Raw genomic sequence first — 26,978 nt, forward strand, 5'->3', positions numbered from 1 at the left:
TCCACCTCTCCTCCATGTTGATGGGAAAAAACAAAGAACACTGGAAAGGGTAAACTGTCTCTCTCCTGGAGCAGAAAATAGCCCCCAGATTTCAACATGGAGCTCAGTAGCTTAGCCCACAGATCATCGTTTTCGTGAAACCCTGGAGAAAGAATGAACACACGCTCTTGTGCATAGAGAGTACTTTTGTGATTAGGGTTTTGTTCTAGAGCAGGGCTTGGCCAACTTGTTCTGTCAGTAAATATCTCAGGATTTGCATACACTCTCTTGGAACTATTCAGCTCTGCTCTTGTAACACAAAAGCAGCTGCAGACAATGCCTAATACAGAGAATGTGCTCCGTAAATGTTAACTAATAAGCCCATTAAATTGGGACATCTTACTCATTCTTCTTCTGAATCCCCATACCTGGTCTTCCATCCACAACCTCCACAGCACTATTTATCAGGGGCACCTTATTACCTCTGTGGTTGGACCTCTTAGCTTGGGGGGCAGCCCCTGAGAGGGGATGTCTGAGTGCCAGGACCTTCAGCAGCCATCTCTCCCAACCCAGCACCCGAAGAGCAAGGGGGCAAGAGTCTTTTGTCCAGGATCATGAAGAACAGAAGGCCATCCGCAAGGCTCAAGAGGGAGATGTTAAGCCAGAGAGTATGTCTGGCAGGAGGTGGCTTCCTTCCTGCATCCTCGCCCCATTCATCCTATCTGTACCCCTCATCTCTTCCTGGAGAAGGGCCCCTTCCTCCTGTTTTGCAAAATGAGTGATTTTTAATCATGCCAATCTTCTTGGCCTGACCAGTATCAAGGTGGGGTTGAGGTAGGTGTCTGACTTCACAAGACCCCAGGGGCACACTCCTCTAATTGCTAACGAGCCTCTCAGGTGCCCCCATATGGTCTTTTTGGGGGAAAGAACTCACCAGCTGAGTGTACAGTCTTAGATGCCTGCTGCAATTTTGACTCCAGGGAAGGTGTTGTCTGGGACTTGGTGTGAGGCCGACCTACTCGTCATCTCTTAGGTGAGACACTTCCTCCTCCCACTTCTCCTTGGCCACTTATTAATTCCACTGATGCACCAAAGCTTCCCATTTTTCATCTGGCCAAATCAATTACCAATGTTACAGGTTGTAATTACCCAAGGAATTCCTGAAAACTAATTAATACACAATCCCCACAATGAATTACCCCTTTCCTTTGGCCTTATGTTCCAGAAAACTCTTTCTCTGCTCTGCCAGGGACAATCTGAAGATGATCTTTATTTGGCTCTGACGAGTGTTTTGGGGTGTTTGTCAGAGGTGGCCCGGAGTGGCTCTGCTTGGCAGCCACATCACCTTTTATACTTTGGGGGAAGTTACCAGGTTATCCATGGGCCCTGGACTGTCCTTCCACCACAGGGAGGAACTTCAGTTTACTTGGGAAAAATATGGGGACCGGCAACAGAAAGCAGACAGCAGATGCAGGGGGAAATCTAAAAGGGAAAGAAGAGCAGCACGATAAACTTGGCCCCGGCAGTGGTCAGAGCCTCCTTCAGCAAGGGAGCCTGTCAGAAGAAACTCAAAGCACAAAGCTTTTGGTTTTTTTCCTGGTAACAACAGGCAAGGGAATCTCAGAGTTTGCCGAATCTCAGCTTGAGGTACCAATAAAGGCTTTCCTTACTGAAGTAACATTGGAAAGCAGACTCTAGAAGTATATCAGTAATAAAAACAGGAAATCAGCCCAGGTACAGGACTCACATCCTCCCAGTTGAAGCTCCTTCACCTGGAACTGCTGTTTATGGGAACTGTTATTCAGAACTGTTAATATAATTATCAGGACAAAAGGAGAAACAGGGAAGCAAAGTTGTAACCATTCCAAGCATGGAGTCAGAGGATGGAGAAATTTAGGAATGATATATATGTGTCAGGAGGAGCAAGGATGGCTGACAGGAGGAAAAAAGTTCTTTGAATCTGAACAGTAGTGAGAAGGTTCCTCTTCAGAGTACCCTGGAAGTGGTAGTTGGTCGTGTGTGTTTCTGTGTCCACAAGCGTGGCATCTGTGTGTGTGTGTAGATTGGAGTTGTGTGCATGTGTGTGTCCATGTGTGTATATATGGGTGTGCATGTAGGTATAAGAGTATGTGAACGTGATTGTGTGGTAACGTGCATTTGTGTGTGTTTGTGTATGGGTGTGCATGTGTAGGTACGAGTGTGTGTGCACGTGTGCATTTGTATGTGTGTAGTGGGTATGGGTGTGTGCATGCATGTGAGTGTACATGTGTGCGTGTGCCTGTGTGTCTGTGTGTGTGATACCAATGCACACTAGATCAGATAAGACCCCTCTTACTGTTCTCCTCCAGCCCGTACCCCCCCATTGCCCATCACAGTCTGCATCCTTCTCACTGCATTTGCACAGTGAACTGACAGCCTCCCGGACAAGGCAGGACAGGGGAGGAGAGAGACGGAGTGTGCTTCACCCCACACCTGGCACCTGGCCCTGAGCCTGGCTCCGGGTAGGAGCTGATTAACATCTGCTGAGCTGAGCGGATGAACTGCACACCGCGCTGATGAGCCTGGGGGATGGTGCTTGTGTGTGGCAGGCAGGCTTCTCGGGTCCTTTCCTCACCAGCAGTGCTGCATTCAATTTCACAACTTTGGGAATCTGTCACTTTTTCTTTGCATGTTTACTTCTAAAAGAGAAAGGTATATCTTGAATTAGCACGGACGCAAACATGAAATATAGAATAAACTCTATAGAAAGAGGAGGAAAATCTCTTGTAAAATAATTCTTTGTGGTGGGAGGAGCCTTAGTGCATATGATGGTCCCAGCTTCTTTTACTGAAAATCTCAGCATCCTGATGATTCCAACTCTCTCACTCCTTGTCTCCACTTTGTTATCTGTTAGTTTAGTTTGCAGAGGATTCTAACCTCTCCCTTAGACGCGGCTTTTATGAAAACAGTCATTCTTTCTCACCTGGATCCTGCAAGAACATTCAAACTTGTCTTCCTGTTCCATTTCCCCCACTCCATGCTATACACCTTGCCGAGGAGACCTTTCAGTGGAAAGATCTAATAGCATTAAGTTCAAACATACGAAATTGCTGGTATTGGACCTCTCTTGACCTGCAAAAAATAGCAGTTTAATATAATTCAACCAGTACCATCATCTAGCTTACAAATCTTTGTTGGCATCCCATAAACAGTAGTTTTCTGAGAGGAACGTGCTGTACTCCATTTCCTAATCACTCTCCCAGAATTAAATAAGCCAGAGTGGTACCCTGGAGCCCCATTTCCCATAGATGCTATTTGCGAGATAGCAGATAGCAAAGAACAGCCATATATCATTCAAATGCAATGTTGAAATCAAATAATAATAATATATGTTCACATTTAGTGACTTCCTGTATTTGCAACTGAACTGTAGCCTTTCTGATGACAGTACACAATGTCTCCCAGTATAGAATTGTCAGCAGAACCTCAGGGCACATCCTGCCACTACTAATTATTAGCTGAATGACCTTGGGCAAATCACCTAACTTTTTACTCTTCTCATATAAAAATTAAGCCTATTAATAGTACTTAACCCATTGGGCTTTCCTGAAAATTAAAGGAATAGTGAATATAATGTGCTGAACGTGGTGACTGGCCCCTATTAAGTGGTCCATGATGTTGGTCCTTCTTTACTCCTCTCGATCAATGCAAGGCCAGCTCTTTTAGGATCAGGCCTCTCTTGGGCCCTTGTGATAATCTACAGCTAAATGGCAACTTTCTGGGGGCATTTTCTCTAAGTCCTCCTAAGTCTGAAAGGAGGAAGAGGCCTTTTTTAATTTACATGTACCCAGTGGGAATTTCCCCTGCCCCCTGTTTTTTTATTTACCTGTTGCTTATGAAAATGTGCGTCCATTTTTCTCATACTTACTTGAGTTTGTATGGAGAAATTTAAAATAGTTTTTCTAAATTTGAGTGATCATTGCCAGGAACGTGAATTCCAAAATGAATTTAATCAAGGAGCTAAGGTGCTTTGTAGTTAATTTTTGCTTCATTTGATGAGAAAATATCAGTATCGCACTGTTTTTAAATAGCACATATAATTATACTCTCATTAATGATCTCAAATATTATTACTTAATACATTGCTCCAATTAATTATGTTTTTTAAACTAAACAACTCATCTCTAACAAGTTATGTTTAAATAATTATATCTAATGGAGTAGGGAGTTCATTCCAGCATCTTCTCTATAAATACAAAATGAAATGACCTGTACAATTAAGTCTGGTTTCTTCTCCTTGGCTAAGCAGCCCTGCAGCTTCATGTCCCACCACTAACCACACACAGTTTATGCTTCCAACTCTGTAAAAGGCTCACAGTTGCTGTGTGTGATATGTTTTCCCAGGATTTTGTACCTACTACTTTTCCTCCTGGGGTATCCTTTCCTCTAGTCATTGCCCAGATCAAAGCTCATATGTTCCCTGTTTGAGGACACCTTCCCAACCCCTCTGACTGAATTACTTGTTTCATCCACTGAGCTCCCAGCCTGCACTGCTAGCTCCTCTGCTAGAATGTTCAGTGAAAAACACTGCAAATGATCTCTCAGTATGTCTGTCCCCCACTCCACTCCCCAGTTCTTCTGTATTCTCTTCTATAGCAATAGCCCTCAGCACATGGAAGGTAGATAAAAGCTGGCTTTTCTTTGCTTCTTTTCCCAAATTAATGAATAAAAAAATGAAGAAAAGAAAATTCATAGACAATCAATAAATGGTTATTGAATGAATAAATGGATTAAATGAGTTAGTAACTCCAAGAATTTTAGTGAGTTTGGGATTTGTGTGGCTAAGGCACAAGAAAAAAAAATCCGAAACAGAATACTTATATTTTGAAATCATAAGTGACAAAGTATAAAGCAATACCATGCAGTTAAATGAGGTAATTTATTTAAAGTATCTAGCAAAATGCTTCTCAGTAAGCTTTCAGATACAGTAGATGCATTTTGTTGTGCTTCTTATGGTTGTTATTGCTATGTTACTCAGTAATTAGTAAATGGAAAAAGCTACCTAATATAGCAGATGCTACCAGATGATGCTAAAGCATATATTCAACAATGCTATTTTCATTTTTATTAAAGACACTTGAAATAAATTATAGTAATAAAACATAGTTTAATATATATTATTATATATAAACTATATATATAGTTTTATATACTATGTAAAACATATATTTATATATAAACATATATATAAACATATATATATATATAACTATATATATAGTTTCATATAATATGTAAAATTACTATATATATATACATACTACCCTTTGTCATAATTCTTATAATACAGTATCACGACTTTCTTAAGTGGTACTTATTTACTTCTGCCTATGCCAAATTGCTGTGGCATGTTTTACATCGTATCAAAAGTTACTATAATATATTGCATAATATGTTTTATCATGATGCTTATAACAAATTATCCCAGCCCCTCCTAGAAGGATATTCATTTTTTGACTCCTTGTAACAAACTGTCTCTGATCTGCTAGGATATTTGCAGTCTTTTATGTCCTGTCACAGTTATGATCCTCAGAGTCTGTCTATTGCGTTCAGATTTTGATATTTTTTTAAAAAGCCCATAATTGTCACTTACAATTATAACTATTTTTTCATTAACCCAACTCAAGCTGTGCCCAGTTAACTGCTCAAATCAAAATACTTCCTTGAAGGTCAACAGTCATGTTTATAGTAAGATTGATTCTACTGTTAATACCCTATTAATTAAGCTCCCTTAGAACTGAGTGTGGGATAAATTAAAATTGGCTTGTTGGGATTAGGATAACCTCCCTCTGAAGGTACTGACAGTTTGCTCTCCCACACTTTGTGAAAAGATTTGATTTCTCCGTAGTCTGTACAACATAGGAGTCTATTCTCAACACTTCACATCTCTTCACATGTCACGTGTTGATTATTTATCTACTTCATGGCAAAAAGGATCACCACTCTCTACAACATATAGTTTCTGACAAACATACCTACTTCATTCTCATTCCACTTATCCAGTGGTTTTTCCCAAAGACGCTTATGGTACTCAAATCATGGCCAGTGTGCCTGGCTATCATGTAACTTCAATGTCAGGAAGAATATGTGTGATAAAAGTGATAATCCATAGATTAAATGTGTTACTCGTAACCAGAAATAGAATAAGACATCCACAAAATGGCGGGTTTTGCCCCAAACTCAGTGGGAGGTGGTGTGGACATAGATCTATGTTCTGAAACCAAGAGCCATCTGTTTTTTTTCCTACAACTGAGATCAGAATTCATTGCTCTGTAAACTCCTTGCAATCCCTGGCTATTTCAGAAGGCAAGGAGATTTGATTTTGTTCTTACAACAAGAAGGCCTGTGTAAAGAATTCTTTTAGTCTGTGTAACAATAGCAACACAAAATCCTTTTATCTGAAACCTGAGAGCCTGATAGAAACATAGAATTTGGGAGACAGTTTCCAAGATAACAAGATACATCCTGGTCTTGTTTTTTCATATAGGCTCTCCAAATTCTTACCCCCCATCCTGCAAATTTTGGACGTCTATCCATTTCTGCCTTTTTCATCTTAGCTGTAAACATCTTATTCTAGTACTTCTTAATTTCCTAGGACAGAGAACACAAATATCAGCCTATGGCAACCAAACTAGAATCTCACAGAAGAACACTGATTAACTTGAAGTTTTAGCAAATGTTCTTGTAAAGAAATGGCCCATTCTAGCACTGTCTCTTCTATAGTTTCAAAATTTAAAGTATGAATCCTCTTGAACACCTCACCTCTTCAATTTCTGTGTGTGGCCAGCAGAAATCAGGAGAGACATAGGAATATCCTTAATCTGGAGGCAGAGTCCATTTTTCTTGTGTTACAAAAGTGAGGTTTTATGCTGTTTCTGAATTTAGTGTATGCTTTGAGCATTGTCTATGTATACAGCAAGTGCTAAAAACTATTAAAATTGATACAGCCACTATGGAGAACAGTATGGAGGTTCCTTAAAAAACTAAAAATAGAACCACCATACGACCCAGCAATCCCACTACTGGGCATAAACCCTGAGAAAACCATAATTCAAAAAGAGTCATGTACCACAATGTTCACTGCAGCTCTATTTACAATAGCCAGGACATGGAAGCAACCTAAGTGTCCATCGACAGACGAATGGATAAAGAAGATGTGTACATATATACAATGAAATATTACTCAGCCATAAAAAGAAACGAAATTGAGTTATTTGTAGTGAGGTGGTTAGACCTAGCATCTCTCATACAGAGTGAAGTAAGTCAGAGAAAAACAAATACCATATGCTAACACATATATATGGAATCTAAAAAAAAAAAAAAAAAAGTTCTGAAGAACCTAGGGGCAGGACAGGAATAAAGATGCAGATGTAGAGAATGGACTTGAGGACACGGGGAGGAGGAACGGTAAGCTGGGACAAACTGAGAGAGTGGCATGGACTTACATATACTACCAAATGTAAAATAGATAGCTAGTGGGAAGCAGCTACATAGCACAGGGAGATCAGCTCGGTGCTTTGTGACCACCTAGGGGGGTGGGATAGGGAGGGTGAGAGGGAGACGCAAGAGGGAGGAGATATGGGGATATATGTATACGTATAGCTAATTCACTTTCTTATAAAGCAGAAACTAACACACACTGTTGTAAAGCAATTATACTCCAATAAAGATGTTAAAAATAAATTAATTAATTAATTTTAAAAAAACTATTAGAGTTACAGGTTAATCTGAAACATGTTTCTGATCTGTAAGGGAAAATACAGTGAAAAATGTATTAAAGTCGCCAGGTAGTTACTTGTAGCCTGCATAATCATAGACATTTTTTATGAAAGAAATAACATTTGAGTTTGATCTTAAGAGGTGGAGGTTTCAGTTACCAGCAGTGAGAAAGAGAGCATTGCAAGTAGAGTCGGCATGAGTCAAGTCAGAGAAACAGCAAAGCCCCAAGTGCATGTGACAACACGTGAAAGACCAAGTGACCTTTAATGGAGGGCTCATGTACGAGAATATAGTTGGAAAACTCGGATGAAGAAATAAGTAGAGATCAGATAGTGGAAGCTCTGTTTTCTGCCCAGATATGTAATATCAAGTCTCTGTCATAGAAGATGGTATGGACCAAAACTATGAAGTTAAGGGTTGGGGAATGCAACCCAGGTTTGCTGAGAATGCACAAAGTTTCCATTGGGAAACGGCTTTGCTTAAAATGTGTGTTTAAGATACTGGTACTAGGGAGATTGGTTCAAGATGGCGGAGTAGAAGGACATGCTCTCACTCCCTCTTGCGGGAGCACCGGAATCACAACTGCTGAACAGTCATCAACAGGAAGACACTGGAAATCACCAGAAAAGATACTGCACATCCAAAGAAAAAGGAGAAGCCACAATGAAACGGTAGGAGGGGTGCAATCTCAATAAAATCAATTCCCGTAACTGCTGGGTGGGTGACTCACAAACTGGAGAACACTTATACCACAGAAGTCTGCCCTCTGGAGTGAAGGTTCTGAGCCCCAAGTCAGGCTTCCGAACCAGGGAGTCCAGCAACGGGAAGAGGAATTCCTAGAGAATCAGACTTTGAAGGCTAGCAGGATTTGATTTCAGGACTTCGACAGGACTGGGAGAAACAGAGACTCCGCTCTTGGAGGGCACACACAAAGTAGTGTGTGCATGTGGACCCAGGGGAAGGAGCAGTGACCCCATAGGAGACTGAACCAGACTTACCTGTTAGTGCTGGAGGGTCTCCTGCAGAGCTGGGGGATGGCTATGGCTCACCGTGAGGACAATGACATGCAGCAGAAGTTCTGAGAAGTACTCCTTAGCTTGAGCCCTCCCAGAGTCCATCATTAGCCCCACCAAAGAGCCGGGTAAGCTGCAGCGTTGGGTCGCCTCAGGCCAAACAACCAACAGGGAGGGAACCCAGCCCCACCCATCAGCAGACAAGCGGTTTAAAGTTTTACTGAGCTCTGCCAACCAGAGCAATACCCAGCTCTAACACCCACAAGTCCCTCCCATCAGGAAACTTGCACAAGCCTCTTAGATAGCCTCATCCACCAGAGGGCAGACAGCAGAAGCAAGAAGAACTATAATCCTGCAGCCTGTGGAACAAAAACCACATTCACAGAAAGATAGACAAGATGAAAAGGCAGAGGGCTATGTACCAGATGAAGGAACAAGATAAAACCCCAGAAAAACAACTAAATGAAGTGGAGATAGGCAACCTTCCAGAAAAAGAATTCAGAATAATGATAGGGAAGATGATCTAGGACCTCGGAAAAAGAATGGAGGCAAAGATTGAGAAGAGGCAAGAAATGTTTAACAAAGACATAGAAGAATAAAAGAACAAACATCTAGGTCTTCCCTGGTGGCACAGTGGTTGAGAGTCCACCTACCAGTGCAGGGAACACGGGTTCGTGCCCCGGTCCGGGAAGATCCCGCATGCCACGGAGCACCTGGGCCCGTGAGCCATGGCCGCTGAGCCTGCGTGTCCGGAGCCTGTGCTCCACAACAGGAGAGGCCACAACAGTGAGAGGCCCGTGTACCGCAAAAAAAAAAAAAAGAACAAACATCTAGAAGAAATAGAGAAACAAAAAACAGAGATGAACAATACAACAGCTGAAATGAAAAATACACTAGAAGGAATCAATAGCAGAATAACTGAAGAAGAAGAACGGATAAGTGACCTGGAAAACAGAATGGTGGAATTCATTACTGCAGAACAGAATAAAGAGAAAAGAATGAAAAGAAATGAAGACAGCCTAAGAGACCTCTGGGACAACATTAAACACAACAACATTCACATTATAGGGGTCCGAGAAGGAGAAGAGAGAGAGAAAGGACCCGAGAAAATATTTGAAGAGATTATAGTGGGAAACTTCCCTAACATGGGGAAGGAAAAAGCCACCAAATTCCAGGAAGCGCAGAGAGTCCCAGGTGGGATAAACCCAAGGAGGAACACACCGAGACACATAGTAATCAAATTGACAAAAAATAAAACAAAGAAAAATTACTGAAAGCAACAAGGGAAAAATGACAAATAACATACAAGGGAACTCCCATAAGATTAACAGCTGATTTCTCAGCAGAAACTCTAAAAGCCAGAAGGGAGTGGCACGATATATATAAAGTGATGAAAGGGAAGAACATACAAACAAGATTACTCTATCCAGCAAGGATCTCATTCAGATTCAACGGAGAAATCAAAAGCTAAGAGAGTTCAGCACCACCAAACCAGCTCTACAACAAATGCTAAAGTAAATTCTCTAAGAATTTAGAGACTACTCTACTGAGAGACTACTACAAGGAACTCTATGCCAATAAAATGGACAACCTGGAAGGAATGGACAAATTCTTAGAAAGGTATAACCTTCTAAGACTGAACCAAACCAGCTCTACAACAAATGCTAAAGGAAATTCTCTAAGAATTTAGAGACTACTCTACTAAGAGACTACTACAAGGAACTCTATGCCAATAAAATGGACAACCTGGAAGGAATGGACAAATTCTTAGAAAGGTATAATAACCTTCTAAGACTGAACCAGGAAGAAATAGAAAATATGAACAGACCAATCACAAGTAATGAAATTGACACTGTGATTAAAAGTCTTCCAACAAACAAAAGTCCAGGACCAGATGGCTTCACAGGTGAATTCTATGAAACATTTAGAGAAGAGCTAACACCCATCCTTCTCAAACTCTTCCAAAAAATTGCAGAGGAAAGAACACTCCCAAACTCATTCTATGAGGCCACCATCACCCTGATACCAAAACCAGAAAAAGATACTACAAAAAAAGAAAATTACAGACCAATATCACTGATTAATATACATGCAAAAATCCTCAACAAAATACTATCAAATAGAATCCAACAACACATTTAAAGGATCATACACCATGATCAAGTGGGATTTATCCCAGGGATGCAAGGATCCTTCAATATATGCAAATCAGTCAATGTGATACACCATATTAACAAATTGAAGAATAAAATCCCTATGATCATCTCAATAGATGCAGAAAAAGCTTTTGAAAAAATTCAACACCCATTTATGATAAAAACTCTCCAGAAAGTGGGCACAGAGGGAAACTACCTCAGCATAATAAAGGCCGTATGTGACAAACCCACAACAAACATCATTCCTAATGGTGAAAAACTGAAACCATTTCCTCTAAGATCACGAACAAGACAAGGTTGTCCACTCTCACCACTATTATTCAGCATAGTTTTGGAAGTGCTAGCCACAGCAGTCAGAGAAGAAAAAGAAATAAAGTGAATCCAAATTGGAAAAGAAGAAGTAAAACTGTCACTGTCAGCAGATGACATGATCCTATACATAGAGAATCCTAAAGATGCCACCAGAAAACTACTAGAGCTAATCAATGAATCAGGTAAAGTTGCAAGATACAAAATAAATGCTCAGAAATCTCTTGCATTCCTATACACTAATGCTGAAAAATCTGAAATAGAAATTAAGGAAACCCTCTCATTTACCATTGCAACAAAAAGAATAAGATACCTAGGAATAAACCTACCTTGGGAGACAAAAGACCTGTATGCAGAAAAGTATAAGACACTGATGAAAGAAATTAAAGATGATACAAAAAGCTGGAGAGATATACCATGTTCTTGGATTGGAAGAATCAATATTGTGAAAATGACTATACTACCCAAAGCAATCTACAGTTTCAATGCATTCCCTATCAAATTACCCAATGCAATTTTTACAGAACTAGAACAAAAAATCTTAAAATTTGTATTTTACCCATCTTGAGGGAAAAAAAAAAAACAGAGCTAGAGGATCAGACTCCCTGACTTCAAACTATACTTTAAAGCTGCAGTAATCAAGACAATGTGGTACTGGCACAAAAACAGAAATATAGATCAATGGAAGAGGATAGAAAGCCCAGAAATAAACCCATGCACCTATGGTCAACTAATCTATGACAATGGAGGCAAGGCTAGACAATGGAGAAAAGACAGTCTCTTCAATAAATGATGCTGGGAAAACTGGACTGCTAAATGTAAAAGAATGAAATTAGAACACTCTCTAACACCATACACAAAAATAAACTCAAAATGGATTAGAGACCTAAATGTAAGACCAGACACTGTAAAACTCTTAGAGGAAAACATAGGAAGTACACTCTTTGACATAAATAACAGCAAGATCTTTTTTGATCCACCTCCTAGAGTAATGGAAATAAAAACAAAAATAAACAAATGGGACCTAATGAAACTTAAAAGCTTTTTCAAAGCAAAGGAAACTACAAACAAGATGAAAAGACAACCCTCAAAATGGGAGAAAATATTTGCAAATGAATCAACAGACAAAGAATTAATCTCCAATATATATATATATATAAACAGCTCATGTAGCTCAATATTGAAAAAACAAACCACCCAATCCAAAAATGGGCAGAAGACCTAAATAGACATTTCTCCAAAGAAGACAAACAGATGGCCAAGAAACACATGAAAAGCTGCTCAACATCACTAAGTATCAGAGAAGTACAAATCAAAACTACAATGAGGTAACACCTCACACCAGTTAGAATGAGCATCATCAGAAAATGTACAAGCATCAAATGCTGGAGAGGGTGTGGAGAAAAGGGAAACCCTCTTGCACTGTTGGTGGGAATGTAAATTGATACAGCCACTATGGAGAACAGTATGGAGGTTCCTTAAAAAACTAAAAATAGAATTATCATATGGCCCAGCAATCCCACTACTGGGCATATACCCTGAGAAAACCGTAAGTCAAAAAGATACATGCACCCCAATGTTTGTTTCAGCACTATTTACAATAGCCAGGTCATGGAAGCAACCTAAATGCCCATCGACAGACTAATGGATAAGGAAGATGTGGTCCATATATACAATGGAATATTACTCAGCCATAAAAAGGAACGAAATTGGGTCATTTGTAGAGATTTGTATGGATCTAGAGACTGTCATACAGAGTGAAGTAAGTCAGAAAGAGAAAAACAAATATCATATATTAGCTCATATATGTGGAACCTAGAACAATGGTACGGATGATCCGGTTTGCAGGGCAGAAATAGAGACAAAGATATAGAGAACAAATGTATCGACACCAAGCAGGGGAAAGTGGCAGGGGATGGTGGTGGTGGGATGAATTGGGAAATTGGGATTGACATGTATACACTGATGTGTATAAAATGGATAACTAATAGGAGCTTGCTTCATAAAAAAATAAAATTCAAAAAAAATTAAAAATAATTTTTTTTAATGAAAAAAGTTTAAAAAAATACAGAATTAATTAAATTAAAAATGATACTGGTACTAAGTCAATTTAAATTAAACTTTATGTGAAGATCCTGCTGCATAAAATAATTTATTGAAATAAATAGAAATTAAAAGTTACATCTGTGGAAAGTATATATGTGTAGCTATATGTCTGTCTATCTATCTATCTATCTATCTTGGTTCTTACTTTTAAATATTTCCATCATTTGAACCATAAATCTCAGCCTTTTTTTGAACTATCTTTGACATATGATGTTGTGCAAATTTAAGGCATACATGTTAATTTGACACATTTATATATTGTAATGTGATTGAAAAACCTCCTTTAACACTTTCCTACCTAACCACTTAAAGTCACCTACCTGACCTCAAACTTCACCTTCACTGTACCTTTGGTTCAGTTATGATCTGCTCCTCCAATAGTCGTTTAAGCATCTCCCTTGAGCTGTATTCTGCTGTGTTCTACTATTAGGTTTTTAATTCCTAATATGTCCAGGCATTCTGTGTCTGGAGGTGGGCAAGTGTTTGTGGAAATGAGACTACAACGTGAATCACAGCTATACAAGTCATTCGAACACAGTCCCTATGGAAATGAGTTCCTGACATTGTACTTTACAACTGCTGTTTCATTTCCTTTTAATTCCCTGTCATTGTTCCAGGCAACCACCGCAGATTCTTCTAGCTACAGATCACATAATTTAGAGTAGGTACCTCACAAGATACAGTGAGTTTTACGAAGCTCTTTATAATATCAGAGGACTTTCATAAATCTCTAATTGAGTTAGCATGAATGGGGGGAAAAAAAAAGAAAACATTCCTCCCTTCAGGATAAAGGGATCTCAACAGAGAGACATAGATTCACAAGGATGTGTATAAACCCCAGCAAGCTTCCATTTTCCTTCCATTTACTCTAAACCCCCTGGGGAAAAATGGGAAGGAAATGTAATAAAGAAGAAGAGTTTAGGGCTGCAAACTTTCACCACTCCCATTGCCTCTACATGCCAAAGATAGGACACATCTTTGTGAGAACCTCCAGATTTGGGAAAGCTGAATGATTTTTCTTTGGGCCCAAGAAGGTACAGAACTTCAGTCCCTGGGGCCAGCAGGGGGAAGGCAGCATCATGGACCATGACCCATTCTACTGCCAGTGGCCGGTCACTTTGGGGCTACCTCATCAAAAGGGACTGGGCTGTTCAGCGGCAACTAAACATTCAGGAGAGTGAAACTCTCTGTCAAAACAAAAACAAGCAAACAAAACCAAAATACGCACTCACCCATCCATCTAAAATATAGAGCTAAAATTAAACATATATTTACATTTTAAAGATAATATTAATGCTGAAATTCAAACTGTTGGTTCTTTGTAAGTTCCATTAGCTTATAGATGTCAACAATTTGGGGAGAGAGGATGCTAACCAAAGAAGTTCTAGATACAAAATGAATTTCCTGGGGATGGGAGAGAGTGCGGTGGTTCTAAATCCTAGTAAAAGGAGATTTGCTCAGTGACCTCCATGGGGACACCAATTGGCTTTGGTCATTGACCAGCTGTTTCCTTACCCTTCAATTCCTTAAATGTGCTCATGGCCTCAAACTAGCATTCACTGTCTGCACCTCCAGCACTATTATTTGCATGTCTTTTGTGAGCCATTATGAGTCAAAACCGTTCACCAGAACATAAAATCATGTCAGAAAGAGAAAACTGTGGAGGAGTTAAAAAATGAATACTTTTTGAAATAAGGAAAGCACAGGTTGTCATGTTACATTCATTGGCTGAGCAATAGATGGTTTTCATTCCTGGAGTGAGACTAATATATAAACATTTATAACACTAAGAGTTCTATAATAAATAAGTGCAGAGCAGTACTTAAGGAGCTATGTCTGTAAATTGTGAGTCAGAAAATAAATGCATAGATTGATTATCTTTTAACTTTTTGAAGGATCAAAACTTTATGTCCATGTTTTATGTATTTATTTTTTAACATCTTTATTGGAGTGTAATTGCTTTACAATGGTGTGTTAGTTTCTGCTTTATAACAAAGTGAATCAGTTATACATATACATATGTTCCCATATCTCTTCCCTCTTGCGTCTCCCTCCCTCCCACCCTCCCTATCTCACCCCTCTAGGTGGTCACAAACCACCTAGCTGATCTCCCTGTGCTATGCGGCTGCTTCCCACTAGCTATCTATTTTACATCTGGTAGTGTATATATGTCCATGCCACTCTCTCACTTTGTCCCAGCTTACCCTTCCCTCTCCCCATATCCTCAAGTCCATTCTCTAGTAGGTCTGTGTCTTTGTTCCCATCTTCCCCCTAGGTTCTTCATGACCTTTATTTTTTATTTTTCTTAGATTCCATATATATGTGTTAGCATACGGTATTTGTTTTTCTCTTTCTGACTTACTTCACTCTGTATGACAGACTCCAGGTCTATCCACCTCATTACAAATAACTCAATTTCATTTCTTTTTATGGCTGAGTACTATTTCATCGTATATATGTGCCACATCTTCTTTATCCATTCATCTGTTGATGGACACTTAGGTTGTTTCCATCTCCGGGCTATTGTAAATAGAGCTGCAATGAACATTTTGGTACATGACTCTTTTTTTTTTTTTTTTTTTTTTAAGGGCAGTTATTTCCTTCTGCCTCATTTATTTATTTATTTATTTATTTATTTATTTAGCTGTGTTGGGTCTTAGTTTCTGTGCGAGGGCTTTCTCTAGTTGTGTCAAGCGGGGGCCACTCTTCATCGCTGTGCGCAGGCCTCTCACTATCGTGGCCTCTCTTGTTGCGGAGCACAGGCTCCAGACGCGCAGGCTCAGTAGTTGTGGCTCATGGGCCTAGTTGCTCTGCGGCATGTGGGATCCTCCCAGACCAGGGCTCGAACCCGTGTCCCCTGCATTAGCAGGCAGATTCTCAACCACTGCACCACCAGGGAAGCCCCATGACTCTTTTTGAATTATGGTTTTCTCAGAGTATATGCCCAGTAGTGAGATTGCTGGGTCGTATGGTAGTTCTATTTTTAATTTTTTAAGGAACCTCCATATTGTTCTCCATAGTGGCTGTATCATTTTACATTCCCAAGCAACTGACAAAGGATTAATCTCCAAAATTTACAAACAGCTCATGCAGCTCAATATCAAAAAAACAAACAACGCAATCTAAAAATGGGCAAAAGATCTAAATAGACATTTCTGCAAAGAATATATACAGATTGCCAACAAACACATGAAAGAATGCTCAACATCATTAATCATTAGAGAAATGCAAATCAAAACTACAATGAGATATCATCTCACACCGGTCAGAATGGCCATCATCAAAAAACCTATGTCCATATTTTAAATTGCCTTAATTTGTTTTGCTGTCGCTGAGAAATCACTCCTGACCTTTCTCATAACACAGTTCTCTTTTTGTTGCTTACTTTATACGTAGTAACGAAGTTTATTTCTTCATGGTTTTAAAGCATATAAGAAAGGAAAGTCCTTTTAATATAAAACTGGAGTGGTGATACCACTTAGCATGGAAAGGTGGAACAAAAGTTAACCAAAAATCTAAGTGTTTTCAACAAGCATGTATTGATACTTCTCTCAGGTGCTCTGATTTCTTTGCAGACAATGAGGAATTGTTCTTTTATATGTTTTTGAAAGATGATGAGTTTTACAGCAGTGAAGTTGAGTGAGACACAACCAGTTTTTTTGGTGTCACTGTAAAGTGTTTTTGTTTTCATTGAAGTATAGTTGATTTACAATATAGTGTTAGTTTCAGATACATAACACATATATATTCAGTCATATATATAGTTTTATGTATATATATATAGTTATATACATATATATAGTTATATATATATATGTATATACTTCAGATTCTCTCCTCTTATAGGTTATTACAAAATATTGTGTACAGTTCCCTGTGCTATGCTATGTGTTGGTTATCTATTTTATATATGGTAGTGTGTATCTCTTAATTCTAAAATGCTTTCTGTTTTTGATCCATTGAAACTTACCTTGTACTATGTGTTCCACTGTTGGAGGGACTGTATCAAACGGTAAAGTATTTTACCTGTACCCAATTATGCTGTAGCCAAAGAGTAATGACCCATAGATATTTAATAGAATAGAATTTCAGTGAGAAAACATGGTGAGAATGGTGGGAAGCAGACATTGTATCTTTCTGGCTTTGGAAAGGGTATCTTTTGGACACTATAATAGTGGTAGCCTGGGCAAGACCATCATCATTCATTTCTAAAGTGACAAACTGACTTGCCCTAAAATACCCTGTCTGGTCATTTGGCATCGAGTAGGTCATCATGATCCTTATTTAGATCCTTATTTGGATTAGTTATGAAGTAGTTATTAGTTAACTTCTTTAGGTCCCTTAGCCACAGAATATAGCTAATCTTGTAACCCAGACCCCAATTCTATAACCACCCAGTGCATTTCTAGAGGGAAAGACTCAGCAAGTGACTATGATTTGGCTCAGTGGTATTTCATCAGCTATACTAGATAAATAATTCACAGCACATATCTGAAACATTAATGGAACACTCAAAGATCTTCTCTCATACAATTGCCATTGTTTTAGTCATTGACCATTCTCCACAATAAACCAGCATCTTACACTTACATACGTTTGCCTTCAAGCCACTTATGTCAACTCATTTATCATATACGTTATCAGAACTTAAAGCTCTTGATGACGTGTTGGTTGGACAAGTTTCACTAAACTCTCCTCTCTCTCTCTCTCCTTCTTTCATTCTCTTTCCCCTCCCCATCTCTTTTGTTCTCATTCTTTTCTCACTAACTCCCCCCTCCCACTCTCACCCTCTTTTATTCTATATTTCTATTTTCATGAAGAATTTGGACCACATCCTTACACCATCATGGATTAACTTGTTCAATCACAAGTGGGATAATGGCCAAGAGGTCACGTGAAAAGATGCTCAACATCACTAATTATTAGAGAAATGCAAATCAAAACCACAATGAGGTATCACCTCACACCAGTTAGAAGGACCATCATCAAAAAAATCTACAGACAGTAAATGCTGGAGAGGGTGTGGAGAAAAGGGAACCCTCCTACACTGTTGGTGGGAATGTAAATTGGTACAGCCACTATGGAGAACAGTATGGAGAATCCTTGAAAAACTAAATATAGAGCTACCATATGATATAGCAGTGCCACTCCTGGGCATATATCCAGAGAAAACCATAATTCAAAAGGAAACATGTACCCCAATGTTCATTGAAGCACTATTTACAATAGCCAGGACATGGAAGCAACCTAAATGTCCATCAACAGAGGAATGGATAAAGAAGATGTGGCACATATATACCATGGAATATTACTCAGCCATGAAAAAGAATGAAATAATGCCATTTGCAGCAACATGGATGGACCTAGAGATTGTCATACTGAGTTAAGTAAGTCAGATGGAGAAAGACAAATATCATGATATAGCTTATATGTAGAATCTAAAAAGTGGTACAAATGAACCTATTTACAAAACAGAAATTGAGTCACAGATGTAGAAAACAAACTTATGGTTACCAAGGGGGAAAAGGGAGGATACACTGGGAGATTGGAATTGACATATACACACTACTATATATAAAAGATAACTAATAAGAACCTACTGTATAGCACAGGAAACTCTATTTGGTGCTCTATAATGACCTATATGGGAATGGAGTCTAGAAGAGAGTAGATATATGTATATGTATGGCTGATTCACTTTGCTGTACAGTGGAAACTAATACAACATTGTCAATCAACTATACTTCAATTAAAAATTAATTTAAAAATCATTAAATAAAAAGAAGTAGGACGTTTATTTCCTTAGTTTTTTTTTTTTTTTTTTTGCGGTACGCGGGCGTCTCACTGTTGTGGCCTCTCCCATTGCGGAGCACAGGCTCCAGACGCGCAGGCTCAGTGGCCATGGCTCACGGGCCCAGCCACTCCGCGGTACGTGGGATACTCCCGGACCGGGGCACGAACCCGTGTCCCCTGCATTGGCAGGCGGACTCTCTACTACTGCACCACCAGGGAAGCCCTCCATAGTTTTTTGAGTGAACATGGCTTTGGACTTTTTTTAGACCTCTAAACCACATGATAGAGTTTATGACTTTGCTGAATTACAATTTCATTCCAGTTCTTCCTCAGATAAAGTAGGTTTTATACATCAATATTTGTTGAATGAATTGAGTCATTCAACTCACTTGGGATACAGAAGCCCTTGGTCTTGTCTAATTATCATACATCTTCTATGCCATGCATAACTTTAAAATACTGAGAAAATTAACTACCCAAGGTCTCTCTTTTCCCAACTGTAAAACAGGAATGGTAATATCACCCTATAGATTTACTTGTTTTTTTATGTTTTAAATGAAATGAGAGCAAATGCAAAACACTTGACACATAGTAGGTGATTAACAATGTTATTGATTTTTTTTTTTTCCTTTACCAATAGTGCCTAGTGCTGTTTTATGTACACTTGAAATGCTCCATTACTGGATTTAACTCAAAACAAGACAAAAAAAAAAAAAACCCAGGGAAATAATAAATTATGCCCTTCCTCTTACAAGTGTTGAATCAGTGACAGACTTTGTGATGATGTGAAGAACTTGGCAAATAGGAAACACTAGGGAACCACGCTAATTGTTTTGGGTGATGATGGTGAGATATTCATAGTGGAAATAATTTGTATGTCTTTAGATATTTATGAGTTGTCTAATAGGCTGCTGGTACCTCCTCAGTGGGACACAGCATTCACACAGCTTTGCTCCCAAAGGTCAAAGAGGAACAGCATGGTGTGAACAACACGTCCAAATACTCCCCTGGGAATTCAGACTTACTCCTTCTCTTCTATAAAAGCCAAGATGCAGCAGGGCTGCGTTGCATTGCGAAGAGGCATTTGGTAGGGCTCAGCTTTTTCAGGAGTGAGATAGGTGATAAGTAGGCTGCGGAGAACATGTTGGATGAGTCTGAGTGTCTAGAATTTAAAGAGCGTTCTATTGCTTCTCAGTGGGCGGCTGCCTCTTGAGGTCTGGCATTCACCCAAGTCCTGAGCATTACCTCAGCACTTAAAGAGAAAACAAGTGAAAAGAAAATCCACAGAGTTGCGTTCTAAGCAGCATCAACCTCAAGGAATGCCATGGGCTAAGTTTTATTCACCCTGTTAGCGTGCAGAATTATTTTGCACTACAGAAAGCTGCCTTTACCAACGAGGAAAACAAACACACACACAAAAAACGGAACTAATTAAGATCGTCATATCTCAATAAATATACAAATAAAAAATCAAAACAAAGAAATTCTATTTATCAAATCATAAAGTTGCAAATTGCTGTACAGGCTGGCTTGGAAGAATTGCAAAGGATAGAATCTTCTTATGGACTTTGCCCAGAAACTGTGTTCAAAGCTGCATTTATGGGGTTGTATTTGAGGATGAAAGATGATGAACTTGCCAAAATAAAAATATTTTCGTGCCTTATCTCCAACACCATGGAAAGGAAAGGGGAATACAAATTCAGTTGAGTAACTATGTGTCAGGTCTTGTGCTAGGAAATTTGCTTCCTTTATATCATTTCAAGAAGAAAGCTAGTAAGATAACTCATTTTATAGATGAACACAATGAAGCTCAGAGAAGGTAAATTCCTGTTTCTCACTTGGTCTTTGAAACCAGTATTCTTACCTCCACTCATATGTATGACTATATGTTTTCTTTTGACTCTTTAATGTGTTTTTACAGGATATCAAAGCATTCAGGGGGAAATGAAATCAACTTTCAGATATTGTCTCCATACATTTTCCACATCTGGGTATTAAGGACCACCCTATCAATGGATGCAGAGTTTGATTTCTGCATAATGTTATTTCCTTTTATTTATATTTGATTTAATTTGCATATGGTGATGTCTTCTTCTTGAATTTAGAAAGACCAAAAGGGAGAATCATGGAGACCATAATATTGCTGACAATACTGTTACTCTGCCTTACCATATATATATTTTGTCCTGTGAGAGCTGAATCCATAAGCTGCAGAGAGAGCACCTCCTAATGACATTGGCAGCTTTGTTTTAGAAACTTGAACCTGCCCTCTGCCACGTAGAATGCTGCCCTTAGAAGAAGGCTCTCCCTGGACACCAGGGCTATATTTGCTATTCTGGTCTCCTGGGCTAACATTAGGGTGACATTTTTTATGAGTATGTGGAGTTGCCTGGAATGAGCAAGCAGCTAATGAGATGGGGCCAGCTGGGTACCTATTAGGTATTCCTCACTGCCCTGGTCACGAGGGCAGTGCAACCAGCAGTCTTGCAATTAGCAGAAGGTCAACACACATGGAATTGCTTATTAACACTGACAGTAACATTAGACAACAATATAAATAAAATGTAAAAGAGAATGGTCAAGCTAAGTGCTTGAACAAGTAAAAGAAGGAGGGCAGTTTGCTACTCTTCTCAGCAGAAGATTTCAAAGAAGAGGTGAGATGCAAGCTTTGCCTTCAAGATGGGATAGATTGGCAAGAGTGTCAAGGACAATCTTATTGTATTTTTTTAGACTTGAGCAATTTTGTTCAAAGGACATAAGATGATGGTCTGAGTGGTAGCAGGATATATATAGCAACCCTGTCCCCTGACCAGGGACACCCGCCACCAGCAGTTTATCTTCTGTATCCATTCCCTTTTCTTCCTTCCTTCCTTCCTCCCTCTTCTTTCTTTTCTTTTTCTTTTTTTTTTAACTTTTACCCTTTATTAGTAACTTTATGTTATAAAATTGTAGGGTATAGTTTTTTATTTTTTAATTTTTTTATTGGAGTACAGTTGCTTTACAATCTTGTGTTGGTTTCTGCTGTACAGTGAAGTGAATCAGCTATATGTATACATATATCCCCTCGTTTTTGGATTTCCTTCCCATTTAGGTCATCACAGAGCACTGAGTAGAGTTCCCTGTGCTATATAGTAGGTTCTCATTAGTTATCTATGTTATACATAGTAGCGTATGTTTGTCGATCCCAATCTCTTCCTCTTTCTTTTTTTCTCTGTTTTGTTTCTTTCTCTACCTCTTTTCCTTTCTTTGTCCTCCCAGCCTTTCTCTTATCATCTTAGATTTAAAACATTTTAATATTATTTTTCCCACTAAAATCATTATTTTATGGCATATACATTTATTTATATATTATATATGATATATAATATGATGTAAGTGATACGTGTGTGTGTGTGTGTGTGTATTTTTTTTTTGGCTGCACCTCACCGCATGTGGGATCTTAGTTCCCCAACCAGGGAATGAACCCGTGCCCCTGCAGTGGAAGCTTGGAGTGCTAACCACTGGACTGCCAGAGAATTCCCGTATGTGTATATATTTTTAAAGAACCCATGGAGGATTGCTTAGGGCATTTCTGGAGGAAAGTGGCAAAATCACTTCTGCCTACATTCTCTTGGTCAGAGAATATTTTAAATCACTCTATTCTCACTGTCTATATATGACTTCTCTCAGTCTATAGGAATATATTTTCCAAATTGTCTAACATACTTAGTATTTTTTAACAAAATCATTTATTGTGATTTTGTTACTTTTTATGAGTTCAGTTTCTTTCTTACTGAAGTATATATTTTAGTAGTCCTTTCAGTGATGGTCCATGTGGGGGAAAACATATTTATTTCACCCTCATTCAAGAAAAAGTTTTTTGTTTTTATTTTAGTATGTAATTCTAGTTCGGGATTTATTTTCCCTTAACATCTTTAAGACATTCATTCTTTTTTTTTTTTTCTGACTAGCTTTAATATTATTATTACTTTTTAAGCATTCTAAAATTAACTTTCAATTTGGAATAACTTTATATTCACAGAAATGTTGCAGAGTTAGCACAGAAAGTTCCCTTCACCTAGTTTCCCCTATTTTTTTGTTCAATGGGAAATCTGTTGATCTAAATGTCATTCATTTAAGGGTAATTTGTCTTTTCTCTCTCAGTTTCTCTAAGATTTCTCTTTTTTTATTGGTGTCCACCCTGATGTATCTAATTATGGACTTTTTTTTTTTTAATTTTCCTGCTTTCCAGAGTATTTCTTCAGTTTGAAGACTGTCACCTTTCAACTATTACCTTCTTGAATATTGCCTCTCTACTTCTAGACATATTTCTTATTGTTTATTAATTCTCTATTTAGCTGTGTCTTTTGTGCCATTTAACTGTTCCATTGAGCTGTTTATTGTATCTTTTTTTTTTTACTTTTAGAGAGAAACTGTTTAATTTTCAAATTCATCTTTTCTTTATCAAAGGTACCTTATCTTTTATTATGCACCCAGAACTTATTCTAATTTCTTAATCATTGTAAACATACTTATTCTACAGTCTTTTGCAGATTGTCATAGGGTTTCAAGTTTGTGGGTGTCTGTTTCTGCTGCTTTATTTCATATGTATAAGAGGAAGTCTCCTTCTATTACTATCTTATCTGAGAGGTTTTATCTTTAATGGGTGTTAATTTTGTCAAATATATTTTTTGCGTAAATTTATATGGTCATATGATTTCTCTTCATTAACTTGTAAATATAGTGGATTACACTGATTATTTTTTAAATATTGAACCAATCTTACTTTCCTGGAGTTAACTCCACTTGGTCAGGGTGTATAGTTCTTTTCATAGAATAGTGAATTCAATTTGCTAATAGTTTGTTATGAATGTTACATTTATATTCATGAGAGATATTAGTCTGTAGTTATCCTCCTTTTTACTATCTTTGTCTGGCCTTAATATTAGAATAATACTTGACTCATAATGTGAATGGAAAGTCTTCCCTCCTCTTTTATTTTCTGAAGGAGAGTGAATAGAATTGGTGTTAATTCTTCTTTAATCACGTAGAATTCTGCAGTGAAAATATCTGGGTCTGGAAAACTCTTTTTCAAGATGTGTTAAACTATGAATTCCATTTCTTTACTAGCTATAGGGCTATTCAAATTATCTATAATTGTGGTAGTTTTTGCTTTTGGAGGAATTGATCCATATCATATAAATTGTCAAATTTATGTGTGTAGAGTTTTTCTGTGTGTGTGGCATCACCTTATCATTTTGATACTTGCAGAGTCTATAATCTATAGTTCCTCTTTTATTCCTGATATTTGTAATCAGTGTCTTTCTTCTTTTTTTCTTTTTCAGTATAGTTAGGGGTTGGTCTTGGTATAGATCTTTTCAAACAGTCAGCTCTTCGTTTCATTGATGTTCTCTGTTGTTTTTCTGTTTCAGTTACATTGGTTTCTGCCCTTTATTGTTTCCTTTCTTTTACTTGCTCTGGGATTATTTTGCTCTTATTTTTCTACTTTCTTGAGATGTAGTTTAGATTTATGATTTCAGATTTTTCTAAGGTAAGCATTTTATTGCTATAACTTTTCCTCTCACCATGGCTTTATCTGTGTGCCACAAATTTTGATATGTTATATTTCATTTTCATTAAGTTCAATGTATGTTTTCCTTTCCCTTAAAACATCTTCTTTGAGCTCCTAAATTACTTAGAAGTGTTTTTATCTGTTTTCCAAATGTTTGGAAATGTTCTTTTCATCTTTATGTTTTGGATCTCCAGCTTGATTCCTTTGGTCAGAGAACACAGTCTGCATTGTTTCAATTATTTTAAATTTGTTGAAGCTTGCTTATGGCTCAAGATGTGCTCTGTCTTGATATATATTTTATCAGCATTGGAAAATAATACGTATTCTGCTGTTAATGGATGGGGAGTATTCTATAAATGTCAATTCTGTGTTGTTGGTTGATGGTGTTGTTGAACTCTTCAGTGTCTTGGATGCTTTTCTGTCTAGTTGTTTAATCAACTGTTGAGAAAGGAGCGTTGAAACCTTGAATTATAATTATAGTTTTGTCTAATTCTCCTTTCAGATCTATCAGTTCTTGCTTCATATAATTTGCAGTTCTGTTCTTTGATACATACGTGTACAAGAGTGCTATGATTTTTTGATGTATTAACATTTTTATCATCGTATCCCTCTATGTCCCTGGTTATTACCTTTCCTCCAATTACTACTTTATCTGATATTGTTAATATAGACACTCCTGCTTTCTTTCAATTAATATTTGCGTGGTATATCTTTTCCATCTTTTGAGTTTATATCTACCATATTCATTATATTTTAAGTGAGTTATTATGAACAGCATACAGTTGGGTTACATTTTTTAATCCACTCTGACCATCTTTCTTTTAATTAGTATATATGACAATTATATAGCATTTAATGTTATTGATAAGTTAGGGCTAACTCTTCCATTTTATTGTTTGTTCTCGCTCCCTTTTTTAATCTCTGTTTTGTTTTTCCTGTCTCCTTGTTAGTGGATTTGTTTTAGAATTCTATTTTTATTTCTTTATAAGATCTTGAGTGTATCTCTATGTATATATTTTTCCATGTTGTAGGTATTACATTTTATATACATAACTTATTATAATCTACTGGTGTCACATTTTTACCAGTTCAAGTGAAGTATAGAAAACTTGCCTCCCTGTACATCCATTTACTTTCTCATTTATTATAAAATTAGCTTAAATATTTACATGAAGCATAACACACAATTGTATAATTTTTGATTCAACTCTCAAACATAATTTTAATAATTCAAGAGGAAAAGAAAAATCTATTGTTTGTATCTATATTTTTACTCTTTTGTTGTTCTTTCTCCCTTTCTTATATTTCAGCATTGCTTATTTTATTAGCTAATTTGTTTTTAGAGGATTTCCTTTAGCCATCCTTTTAAGGTAGGTCTGGTGGCAACAAATTCTGAAAATTTTACTTCCTATAAGAATGTCTTTATTTTCCCTTCATTCTTGAAGGCTATTTTTTCTGGATTTAGAGTATTAGGTTGGTAGTTCTTTTTTTTTTCAAACTTGAAGAATGGTGTTCTATTTTATTATGGCCCCTATTGTTTTTGATGAGATCTCTGCTGCCAGTAGAATTATTTTTCCACTATAGTGCTGTTACCCTAAAGTTTCTCTCACACCAGTTTCAAGATTTTTAATTTGTCTTTAGTTTTCAGAAAGCTTGTTATTATCTGTCTGGTTAGGTTTCCTTGGGTTTAGCTATTTGGGATTTGCTCAGCTTATTGTATTTGTAGATTAATGTCTTTTGCAACGTTTAAGGCATTTTCAGCCATTACTTCTTTGAATACTTTTTCAGGTTCTCTTCTTTTCGGACTCTGCTGAAATGAATATTAGATCTTTTGTTATAATCCCACAGGGTCTTGATGTTCTGTTCATTGTTTTAATCTATTTTCACTCTGTTATTCAGACTGAATAATTTCTGTTGTTCTGTTTTCAAGTTCACTGATTCTTTCCCATGTTCCTTCCATTCTGCTGTTGAGCCCACCCATTGAATTTTTTATTTAGATTTTTTTTTGTATTTATTAGTTCTAAACTTTCCATTTGGCTCCTCTTTATATGTTCTGTTTCCTTGTTGAGACTTTCTGTGTCTTTGTCAAGTTTTATATTTCCGTTATTGTATTTCTCACTTCTACAGTTTCCTTTGATTCTTCTTTATACTCCTTATTTTTTTGCTGAGATTTTCCATTTCTTTATTGAGACATTCAATTATTTTTGTCATGTGTGTCCATAATTACTCAGTGGAACACTTATATGGTGTCTGCTTTCAAATCCTTCTCAGATAATTCTAACATCTGTGTTAATTTGCCATTGGCATCTATCA

Source organism: Tursiops truncatus, chromosome 2 (assembly GCF_011762595.2).
Source record: "Tursiops truncatus isolate mTurTru1 chromosome 2, mTurTru1.mat.Y, whole genome shotgun sequence".
NCBI classification, from domain to species: Eukaryota; Metazoa; Chordata; class Mammalia; order Artiodactyla; family Delphinidae; genus Tursiops; species Tursiops truncatus.